Genomic DNA, 12,585 nt, shown 5'->3' on the forward strand with positions numbered 1-12,585 from the left:
TATCATGCCACGGGTTAAGACAAGTTGGGAGTATACCCTCTCTGATAGGGAGCTCTTTCGTCAACCCCTCCTAGTAGGAAACTCAAATAAGATGTATAAATCCCTAAACGCATAGGGTGCATCTCAACCTATGTCGGCTACGTGGTTCTAGAATACACATATTGCTTCTAAGGATCACACCCTCCAATAAATAACAGGTGAGTCCCCAGCTTTGGGTTTACTCGGTGCTGAATCCCACTCGAAACTGAATAGACACTGAACTGATAAGCCGAATTAAACTAATACTAACGGTGTTGTTTAGCGGAGCCAAACTGATTTCACTGAGTTTTATTAACTGATGGAATGCTACTGAGATCTAAGGACTGGCAGAGAGTACTGAAGTTACAGAGATTTCTGGGTATACTAAGGTTACCGAGATTACTGAGTACTTATATTACTGAGACCACTGAGGTCACTAATATTACTGAGTATTACTAGACTGCTACTAAATTACATAGTTTTACTGAGTCATGAGATTTGACTAAATTCTAAGGATCATGGCTTGAGTGAGAGTATCGTAATAACATAACACTGGATTTAGGCACACAGCTTAATTGTTTGGTACAAGCACTGCCAGGACTCGATAGGATGAAACTGATAGGACATGAAACTTCTTGAACACATGGCCAATATCAACAATTCATAATACATTAATTTAGGGATTTCATGGAGCACACAGTTATCATAGTGTTGTACATTAATGGAATTGCATATAAGAATGTCTTACTTTTTTCAGCCTAATCTCATGGATATTCGCTATACCATTGATAAAGTACACAATATCATGGAAATCATTCTTAGTCATAATGTAAACCATACATTTCTTACTTGGGTCGCAATTAAGCTATAATGCATAATTTCCATTCTCTTAGATATTTTATCAAACACCTAGGATGAATGACTAAGCGCATAGGCATAACCATCAAATTAATACAATAAAACTCTATATTTCAACTTAATTTCACATATTTAAGACCACATACTAGCATAGGTTCATGAATAACACACAAAGATTCCAACTTGGGAATCATACAACCATAATCACATGCACATAATCAACTCACCCCAAAATATTCACACTATAAGATTTAAAACCGGATTCTTGAGCGTTATGGATGAAAGGAATCCATGAATGAACATTGTGCAAACCTTAGTTCTTGATTCTAGAAAGATTGATGGAGAGATTCATGAATTTGAGTCTTGGAGTCAAATCACCAATTGAAAACACTAGCTTGTTCTTAAGAGAAACTTGAGAGAAATAATATATTTTGGGTTAATTATGGCTGAATCACGTGTTATTGGGTATATATATATGGTGAGAAATTGACCCTTTTAACCCTTGGACGCCTATTTTAATTCTGTGAAAATTTCCCAACCTGGACACCTGGCGCGACGCGGCTCTGTCGCGCTGTGTCACTTGAATTTGACAACTGGATTTTGATGATTGTCATTTTGGCTGGCTCCACGACGCGTTGATGGTTCAGGTGGGTACAAATTGTAAGATGTCCAATGTTTACCCTAAATCGGTTTCTTGTTACTATGGCTTGACCCTAGTAATCGTATTGTCCTGTTACGAGTCATAGAAGTTGAGTCGTAGGGTCAGTAGTGTGTGGTTGTCCTAGAAACTATCTTATCTATGACTTGTGGTGATGAGTCGTAATAAAACCTTATGAGTCGTATAGTGATCCGTAATCACTTACGAGTAGATTCTAGCTTTTAAGTTGCAGGCACTTTGGACAAATTTCTTTTTCCCCAATTAAAACCCCATTTTCATAAAACACTTGAGAAGGGTTATTTCTTATCCATAATGTGATATAACTCTTCCAAAGCCATCTCTAATCCCTCAAGTAGCCATACTTAGGGTTTCCAAGAAGTAGGTTATCCAAAAGCTAAAGGTTAGAGTTCCATCCATAAACCTGGATATTTCAGGCATGTTACACTTACATAATTACTAATTTCTTAAAAGAATATATTTTAATGATTTTTTAGCAATGTTTTTCCATGTTATACATATGATTGTTCGCACTAAAATTATGGTTTTAAACATGTGGGGAATGGGAATGGTGAATAAATACGGGATTGTGATTTCCCAAACATATGACTTTTGAAGTGGTTATGACCTCAACCCCATATTATGGAAGTAGTTTTTAATATAAAAAGTACGCTTATTAAACTACTCGTGAACTATTGCATAATTTAAAGAGTCAATGAAGAATGATGGTATTTAAATTTAACTTTAAGTGGTTGTGTAATTCCCTAAGCGAATATGTAATTTGACCAAGGGGATTTTGAATTACCCAAAGTGATGTAATTAGTTTTGAATGTTGATGTTACCTTGCAAGTGTATTTGGTCTGACAATACTAACAATATATGTCTTAATGTGTAATATGGTTCAATGAATGGGAATGTGTGATACTTTTTTTAATTGGGCTTAATGAGGGTTGTGTAGATGAGTCATGAAGGTAGAGGTCCCATGGGACCAACCCTTAAAACTACTGTTGCTAATACTGGGGTCGATTGGAATTTTTGGTTGGAGTCCCTGTTATTATTATCACATGATTAGTAGGTTCGAGTACCCCACATTACATTACCTAATTTTTTTCTTGTGTCACCTCTTCGAGTCCCCCATAGTGCATATGCATACCCTCTGGTTCGTGCGGCCACATGCAATGTGTCCCTACCAGTTGGGGGAGACTTGGGCCCATATAACCCGTGGGATTCTTCTTCTGTTATAATAGTTAAGATACATAATCGAAGCTAAGGTTCTAAATTGCATGTTAAACCTCATTTCTTACCACGAGATGCGATATATATATGTGTATGCATTTGATTAGGCCCACTGGTTGTGAATTAATTTTAATTGTTGATCGCTCCATTATGTTATCTTTATCCCTGAGTTACATGTATGTGTTCACCCTACTAACCCTCTTCAAACATTGTATCCCAATGTAATGTAGTAAATGAAGATACTTATGCTTTTCCTCCACAGAGTTAGGTGGGTTGGCTTGATTTGTTCGTTGGTCATGGTGAAGTGGTGAGCCTACATTCTCTAAAAGTCTTAGACATTTCACAATTTCTTATCATAGATTAGAATATAAAGTTTTCATTATAATTTTCATTATCATTGCCATTGTCATATTTCGGGATGTCCTGACAAATACTGGTTTTGATTCTTTTGTTAGAAGGATTTGCTGGATTACTCTGTAGACTTGGGTGATTTTGGTCGGTTGTTTGGCTAGTTACTAGTTATCGCTCAATGAGTTATCTTTTATTCTTTAAGCTTACCTTGTGTTATATTGTAATATGTTCAAAATTAATTTGGTGTTGAGAATGTTATGTTCTGTTGGTTAGGTATAAGGGAGGTCTCCAGTCTATGTGGGATTTGAGATGCCTATCACAGCTAGACCCTTTTTCAGGTCGTGACATACATCCCCTCTCAAAATTTGGACACTTTACTATCTTCAATTCATCTGTTATCTAAATGTTGTGGTGGTATTAAGGCTTAATACTTTTCTTATTTCTGAAAACTAAAGAAATCCATGGTTTTATACATAAGAAAATGAAACTAATATCACAAATAAAAAATAAGGTCTTATTACATAATCGTTTTATCTTTATCTCCTAGTTAAGTGTTACATTCTTTTTCTCATTTTCTCTTTATTGCTTCACCTTTTTCCCTAAATCAGTGTCGAATCTCATCTGATATTGATACGACCACTAGCTCTAAAGCGAAAAAGCAAATAAAAAAGGACAAAATGAGAATTTTTCTTAAGCCTCATCTTTTTGCAGGTTTAATCTTATTTTAAAATCTTAATAGAAAGAGAAACCAAATTTTGATACATACTTAGCTTCATTTTGTATCTAAGAAAAACCCATAATTATCGCAGGTGGAATGCTTAAATCACTTGAAATTACGTAAGACAAAGTAGCTATCTAGGTGCTTATCCTCTTAATATCAGAAATCTAAATAACTATAAATTTAAACCTTCTTACAGATGACGTCAACTTATGTGTCAACTTTATTTCTCCTATTTTGAGTACTGAGAACCTTTGTATGTATGGTGTTCTTACCTTGTCAAATTAAAGTTATCCCTTACTTGTAATTGGTATCTCCTGATATTTTATCTGATAATCACCTAAAAATTAAGAACAAGGTTAGCAAAAAAGATAGCATTTCCCTAAAAAATGGAGTGTTGTACTATCACAGATATTGAATTTATTATTTCATTAATTCACTAGATTTTTATTATTATGCTCCATGGAACATCCTCGTCTCCTTTAAAAATCTGTACTGGTATGAAGGACCTAGATTGTAGAATAATGTTTTTGATTTTGTTATCCCTGTAGTTGACTAAACCCTCTCTTAAATCCCTTGCTTCTTCCACAAGATTAGTTGAGTCATGAAGTTTGATGCCCTTAGCAACAACGAAATCATCCTCAGAATTCCTAATACAGAAAGTTGTTGAACTAGAACCAGGATAACCCCTAAAAACTCCATTTGTATTGAAATTAACCTAGTCAACAGGAGGTAGAAACCACATAAAAATCTTAAAGTTACAAACTGGACGATATCCCCAAAAATAGCAAAAATTACAAGCCAATTTTTTTCTTCAGACACGTGTATTATCTGCTATAAGAAAATTTCCTTACCATCTTTGTTATATCCCAAATGAATTTCCCAGTTGAATAGCTTCCCCATATATGTTTTACACTTCTTCCATAAGAACCTTAGTGTAAAAAATAGGACCACCGGATAAACCCCTCTATGTTTTGCATTTCAACAAATGATCCACCATATTCTGATACTTTTTTTCAAGTTGATTGTGTGATAAAACCCTGCTATTTTTGTAAAGTATCACATAATTTGTTAAATTTCTTCCCTCACAAAGTGGTGTTAATTGATTACATTTCTTGATTAGTATGTCACCTACAAAATAAAAAACATTTGGATTGCAAGTAAGTATTAATTGAGAAATAGGTAATTGCTTCATCAAAATTCTCCCGGTCAAGAATGAAAATTTGAAAGGTATATATTTACACCACATCATCTTTAAATTATTAGAAATATATTCTTTATTTTTAGTATACCCCAAGTAGTTTAAACACTAATTTTACATGTATTTGTAATATTCCAACAAGGTTTATCCCCTTGGTAAACAAATTTTTGATTTATGGTTTTTCTAATATGTGCTACTACATATTCTTCAATAAAATTCTCTATGTTGTCCAAATCTCAAACTTGTCAGTAGGAAATTCATTGACATCTTTCATTATGAGATATGATAGTCACTCAGTTGGTTGTTTGAAAAAGGTCCTAATTGGTCCCATTCTCATGACAAATTCAAAAAATTCCTCCCTTAGGCTCTGACCACAAAACCTGCTCTCTATCTATCTCTGTTCTCCAATATATGCTTTCACACATGGGAGCCCCATTACTAGTTTACAAGTGAAGGGATATGTTTTTTGCACAAAATTTTTTCCAATGAAAATGACGCACCATACTGTTTTGGATTTTGAATCTCCACCAAAGCTTAGCATACATACACCAAATGTTCTTCCTAGCTTGTTTCGTCCCAAGAATTCCTAGTATTAGCTTCAAAATTAATAATGATTATTCCATGAGGAATTTTCATGTGGAAAATTCAATAAGATTTCCATCGATATAAAATTCGCCTAAATCCAACACCAGGGCGAAGAGTTAGAGCCTTTTTAGTAAGACAGTGTATCACCCGAGCCTCCAGCGTTTCGAAGAGATAGCTCAAATGGCAACTGTCATTTTCCAGTATTGCTCTGTGATTCTAGCATGTTGCACCAAACTTCCAAGTCACAGAGAAGGTGGAAACACGATAGTCATCGTCGCACCACCGTGCAAATTCCTATTTGTCATTTTTCTGTGACTTGGCGCGATAATGGCGCGTTGCGCCAAGGATGAAAATTGGGAAATTTTCTCTGAAATTGAAGAAGTTTCCTAGGGTTAAAAGGGTCATTTTTCCCACCGTATATAAGCCTTATTACATGAGATTATTCATAATTCAGCAACTTATACTCAATTACTCTCAAAAACACTCAAGAACAATCCCTAGGATTTTCTAGAAGGTTCAATTCCAAGCAATTCATCATCAAATTTCAATAATCTCTTCATCAATCTTCACAAAATCATTAACGAAGGTGCTTAGTGTTCATCCATAGATCCCTTTCATTTGTGGAGTCCAAGAATCATTTTTCATATAACCTTATGGCAACTTTGCCTTCAAGAACATGCCCTTCGGGTCCAATGCTCCTGCTACCTATCAAAGGTTCATGTTGTCTATATTTTTATAAATTGTAGAGGATATCATTGAAGAATTTATGGAAGACTTCTCTATTGTTTTTGAGTCATTAAAATCATGCCTCAGAAACTTTAGTAAAGTCCTTTAATAATTTTTTAAAACAAATTTTGTGTTGAATTGGCAGAAGTGTCATTTTATGGTTAAAAGGGGTATTGTGTTTGGGCTCAAGATCATGGGTCAACCAATCAAGTTTTCTAGTCTAAGGTTGAGGTTATTGTCAAGTTACCTTATCCTATCTCTGTGAAAGATGTTAGAAGTAATCTTTGGTATGCTGGGTTGGATAGATGTTTCGGACTTCTCAAAGATTGCATATCCTATGTGCAGGCTTCATGAAAATAAAGTAAAGTTTGAATTTGATGGTTATTATGTGTGAGCATTTAATTATATGAAGGAGAAACACATTTTGGCTCAAATCAATGTAGCTCAAAATTAGGCATTCATTTTTAATTGATATGCTATGAAAGTGGTTTGGCATTGTCACGACCCAAAAAACTAAGGCTCATGAAGGCACTTATTCTGCCAAGCCTAGAGAAGTAAGACTATCACCCAAATTTATATGCAATGTGAAAACAACTCAAAATCCTAATGTAATGTTCTAGAATGAAGTGGAACCATCCAATTACAATAATAGCAAAAAATACATAGCAACAATACCATAAATCACCCCAAAAATTCGGTGGCATGGTATAAGAACTAACAAAATACATATCAATATCAAAATATAAATTTATAGTTAAAAATGGATCATAATATATCTCTAAATACAAAACCGACTGCTACCTCAAAAATACTCCAGATAACACCTAAATCATATACTGTGCGGCACACCTTGACCTATATCTTTAATGAAAGAGCATATTAAGGATGAGTATGGTCCACTTGTATTCATAAGGAATATTAACTCGACTGAGCAAAGTAGAAAATAAAGCATATAAAATACGAGCTATAGGCATGTTATCTATAATTAGAAAATGTCAAAAATAGTAACCCATACCATCTCCATAACCAGTTCTGAAGTATGTACATATACAAAAATATAGATACCTGAAAGAAGCACAAATAGATGGATATCACATCATCAATAAAAATATAACGTAGAATATACACTGTGTATGACATGTAATTAAGAAGAACATGATGATGATGATGATGATGATGATCATATGATGCATGAGGTCATTGTACAACCTCTATATACACCTACCTAGATGTGCTCCTAAATTAGGACCATGGGGGGTTCGTCCACCCATAAAAGTTCAAATATCCATAATCCTCTCTGCTACAAACATTGGTAGAAGTTTTTTAAAGATGTCATATTTTCTGTCAAAGAAAACTAGTATTTTGTCAATGGTACAAATGTTTCATTAATATATATGATATAAGGATATAATGCTTACACCTAACTAAAATTAGAATTCTAAATTAAATTTACCAGCCTTGTTTGGCAAATATCTGCTTATTATACAAGTTGTCCATGAATCCAATAAAATTCATAAACCAATAGAGTAGGATATACAAAAATATGCCATTTGATACCTCAAAAATACAAAATTAGGCATTTTCTATGAAGAGACAAACCAATTATACCATTTCTTGGCAAAATAATAACATATAGGACCTCAACAGTCAGACATAGCAATTAATGTTTCAAAACCATAAATTACTATAACAAAGGCCTCCATAAGGGAACAAAACATTAATAATGTCTTTTTCATGATTAGTTCCCACACGATGACATAATTTAAAACCAATATTAACTTCCCAGCCCACTCTAAAGAAAGTTAAGTCATAACATACCATGTAATACGGAAAACCAGTCAAAAAAGCCTTTAACTTTGAGATTTCTCTAGATGAAATAGCCCGAAATCAGCTAAAACATACAAATATAGAATATATGTATCAATAAAAGCAAACGGTACCCATATTGCCCATTTTCAAGTTGGAATAAAAATGGACTCCAAAAATAGGTTTTGGAAAAAATGGAAAAATTAGAATTTAAGCACAAAAATATGTTACCCATGACTAAAGAAAGCTATAGAAGAAAATCCAAGAGAAAATTCATTGAAATTGGGGTTAAACTCTATGAATTCACAATTTAGGCCTTCCAGGCCAAAATTCCAAAATGCTACCTTTGTAATCAAGTTTTAACAAGATTCAAATAATAAGAATCGAAGAAAAATAATTTAAATAGGGATATGGAGCTTTTCCAAGCTCAAAAAATAATGAAATTGTCCAAAAACTCAAAACCCTAAGCTTCAAGTGTCAAATATGGTGAAAATTATGAAAAGGGTATATGAATACCTCCCAGGCATAGCTTAAGCAGGCACTAGGTTATTTAAGAAACCAGGTGTTTCTTTCACGATACTTGCCTAGTTCACGAGTGTCGCATAAACGACCCAACTATTGCATAAGTTACAATTGTTTAAGGAAGCCGATCGTTGCTTAACAAACACTCTCGTTGTTAAGTAAAGCCTCTTCAGTTCATAAAATATCGCATCAGTACATCCACCAGCTGAGTGGTGCATCTGTTGGAGACATGGAAAATCTCTGTAGACCACTCGAGATTCTTTCAAAATACCTAGAACACAAATAAACTATGCTACCATATCAAATTTGAAGATCCGAACTCAATAGCAATATTAATTTTTTTGAAAAAACATCAATTTCACAAAGTTGATCCCCTAAACTCAATTTCACAACTTTTTGAACTGAGGGTCAAAATCAGATAAAAAGGTAGTGAAACCATACCAACAATGTTACCAAGTTAAAATCAACATTTTAAATTTTATGGCATAGTTTATTTTTCCATATAATTCACAAATCCATAAATATTAACCGAAGACAACTATAAAGCCTTTTTAACCACCAAAAACCCAAATAACATCAAAATACATTAGGAACCACGATAATCAACCACAAAGAGAGATAAAAAAGTAAATCACACAATATTGAACAATTCATAAAAATCACTAAAAATTAAGTCATTATAGGTGTTCGGTGTGGTATTGATTCAACGGAAAGATAATTTTTTTAACTTATCTATGATGCTTGTAATTTATTGAATTAAGCATAATAGCACTATACGGTATAAAGCTATAATTATTTGTCTTACTCTATGACTTTGAAAAGTTTCGAGCCTATTTATTAGTTACAAAGGTTATTGTGCATATTGACCAAGCTAGTTTTTGTTATATGATTATGAAGAAAGAAGCAAAATCTAGATTAATAAGGTGACTCCTACAATTACATGAGTTTGACTTTGAAGTCAAAGATTGAAAAAGGTGTGAAAATTATGTGGTAGACTACTTGTGTAATAACCCTCTAGGCCATTTTCTTATTGTTATGTGTTTTCAATCTTTCAATCCTTGTAAAAAGATCTAAAGGTCATTCTTTATTGTATGAAATGATCGCTTTAGGTATAAAATAGTTCATTTAGGTTTTAGGCTCATTTCTCTATTTTAGAGCTTTTGTTGTTAAGGAATTGGTCTTGGACCATACCTCTATATGAATATCCTCGAATGAAAATTCTAACATTTCCATTATCTCTAGAATTTTTAAATTAGGATAGGGGGAACCTTGGTCCGAGTTTTATGGCTTTCTTAATCATTTCTCTATGTGTGTGCCCCTCACATTTTATCAAAATGACCTCAGATATAATTTTAATGGTTTTATTGAGTCTAAAATTTCAAATTAAGACTGGTATTATAGTTTGTTTTTACACACACAGGGTTCCAAATAAATCTTGAACACCCGAGAAGGGTTTATTTAGAAATAGCAAAAATCTGATGCCTGACATCTCGTGTGATTGCTAATACAGTCTAACAGCTGCTTTTGAGGTGGTCACTTTAGCAACCTTATGCTACATTAGATTCCTTAATGGTATAGTTGAGGGTGTATTTATAAATCTCTCTCCACTTTAGTGTACATTGCTTTAGCAATTGGGGTGTCAATTTAGCGGCCACTCACTTTTTTGCACTAGTCGCTTTATTAGTCTCCTCTTTAGTGGCTATGTGACCGCTTTAGCAGTCACTAAAAGTGTTATATGTACTTTTTTCACTAAATTTTCTTTTATTCTCCACTTAATTTTCTCTTCACTTTTTAAATTTAGGACATGGGAATGTTTGGAAAACCATCCATCGAAGCTAAGGTAAGCTAGACCAACACTCCTTGGTCATTTCCATTATATTTCCCATGAAATTCAATTATTTTTTACTGTAAATTCCTAGAATTTAGGTCTTAAATTCTCACTTTTAAGGATCAATTGGAGACCTAATTTGTACATTATTTGTGCTTAAAATTTCGGCACACATTCATTATCCTTTAAGGGACCTCGAGACAATTAATATTTGCATTCCATTTGCAAGACCCATGGACTAATTCTTGACCCAATTTTGGGTTCAGAGTTTTATATTATAATATGGTTATTATGTAGTTACCATGTAGGTTATTTTCTTAGTTTGCATGCATTTTAACCATTTTGGTCATTGCCATAGCTGTCAAAGGGCTTTTATGACTTTCCATAATTGTTGGATAAGTTATTAGGCAGTTCATTAGGGTTTTAGGCTGATTCCCTATTTTGGATCTTTTGCTATTAAGGAATTATTATCGATCTAAATCTCATAGCATACAACCTCACAAGAGAATTCCAATATTGGCATTAGCTACAAAACATTGATTTTAGGCTAGGGGATCCTTGGTATTGGTCCTAAGGATTTCGAACTCCTTTTTGGCTATTTGGTGGATTTTGGTTAAAGATATCCTGTGGTGTGGAACCTATGTTTTATCCAAAAAACATTGGATCAAAATTTTGATGGCGTCGTTGATTCTGAAGTGTTGAATTTTTTATTAGAAGCATGGTGAGTTTGGATCCCCGGCCTTTATATTTTATTTTAATTATTTATAGAAAAATTAATTAAAATTATCGAAAAGGAGTTTCAGGGGTTTATTTATTATAAATTACATTTTCCTAATATTTGATTAGCACATTAGATTCCTAATGCATTATATGATCAATTTTCACTATAGGTCCATGTTCACTATTTTTTCAGATGAGTTTTTAGGGCGAAGAATAAGTTTTCAAGGTTGTTAGTATTAGTGTGGCTTCTTTAGAAGTCAGTGACCATTTAACCTACTACTAAGAGAATGTGTGATCAGTTTAACTATATTTTTACTAGGTGATCAGTCTTCTTTAGTACTAAACTGAATGTATTTTGTATTTTTTACATTTTGGGAGCGAGGAAGATCAGAATTTTGATGATTCTCAATTCCTTCTAATTATATAATCATTGACTATGTGAATATTACTTCGTATTTCTCATTTTCAAAGATTAATCATTTTATCTTTCATATTTCCAACTAAAATTTTGATTCAAAACCTTTTTCCACCATTGTTGGAGCTTGGAGCATTGGAAATTTGGGAAAACCATCTATTGCAACTAATGTCAGATAATTTAACAACTCTTGATTATTTTTATTGTTTTTCCGTATTGAATTCTTCTCTTTTCCTTGTGAATTACATGAAAATCATGTTTGATTTTATTAACTTTGTGTGCTGATTTGGGCCTCGATTCAACCTTCATTTATGCTCAAAGTTTGTACACATATTCCTTGTTCTTTGGGGGACCTTGTGACAGATTCAATTTGGGATCCCATATGCAGTCTGCGTTGTCCTGTTCTTCACCCGAATTTTTACTTGACCCTTAGTATAGAAATGTATTCTTGTTTTACTCCGTATGACTTGTATATTACTGTTTTGATAGCATGGCATCATTTTGGGATCGTGAAGCAAAAATGGATAATTTGATAAATTAAGGTCTGACATTAAGGTAGGCTTCACTCTACTCTTTTTAATGATGTGGTGTATTATATATATTACATGTTAGATAGAGATGTCAAGAAATAATTATGTGTACTTTCGTAACTTAGCATAATTAAGATGTTTTGAGATTGAAGGGTGAATAAACACTTCAGGTGAAATTCTTGTCATAGCTTTAGGATTCTGTTACTCTTGGTTATGAGCATATATAGTTGAGGCTAATTCCCCTTTTGTCAATGGTTGTTTACTAGACCCGGTGGATTAGTATAATTTCCTTGATTACAGAATTGTGGTTCTTCTTGGTATGTATCAGTGGGCTTATGCTCGTGATCATGATTATAGTCAAATTCTATGTTAATTTTTTATCCTTGTAAAGGATGTAATCATAGTCTATAGATCCT

Source organism: Capsicum annuum, chromosome 11, assembly GCF_002878395.1.
Source record: "Capsicum annuum cultivar UCD-10X-F1 chromosome 11, UCD10Xv1.1, whole genome shotgun sequence".
Lineage (NCBI taxonomy): Eukaryota > Viridiplantae > Streptophyta > Magnoliopsida > Solanales > Solanaceae > Capsicum > Capsicum annuum.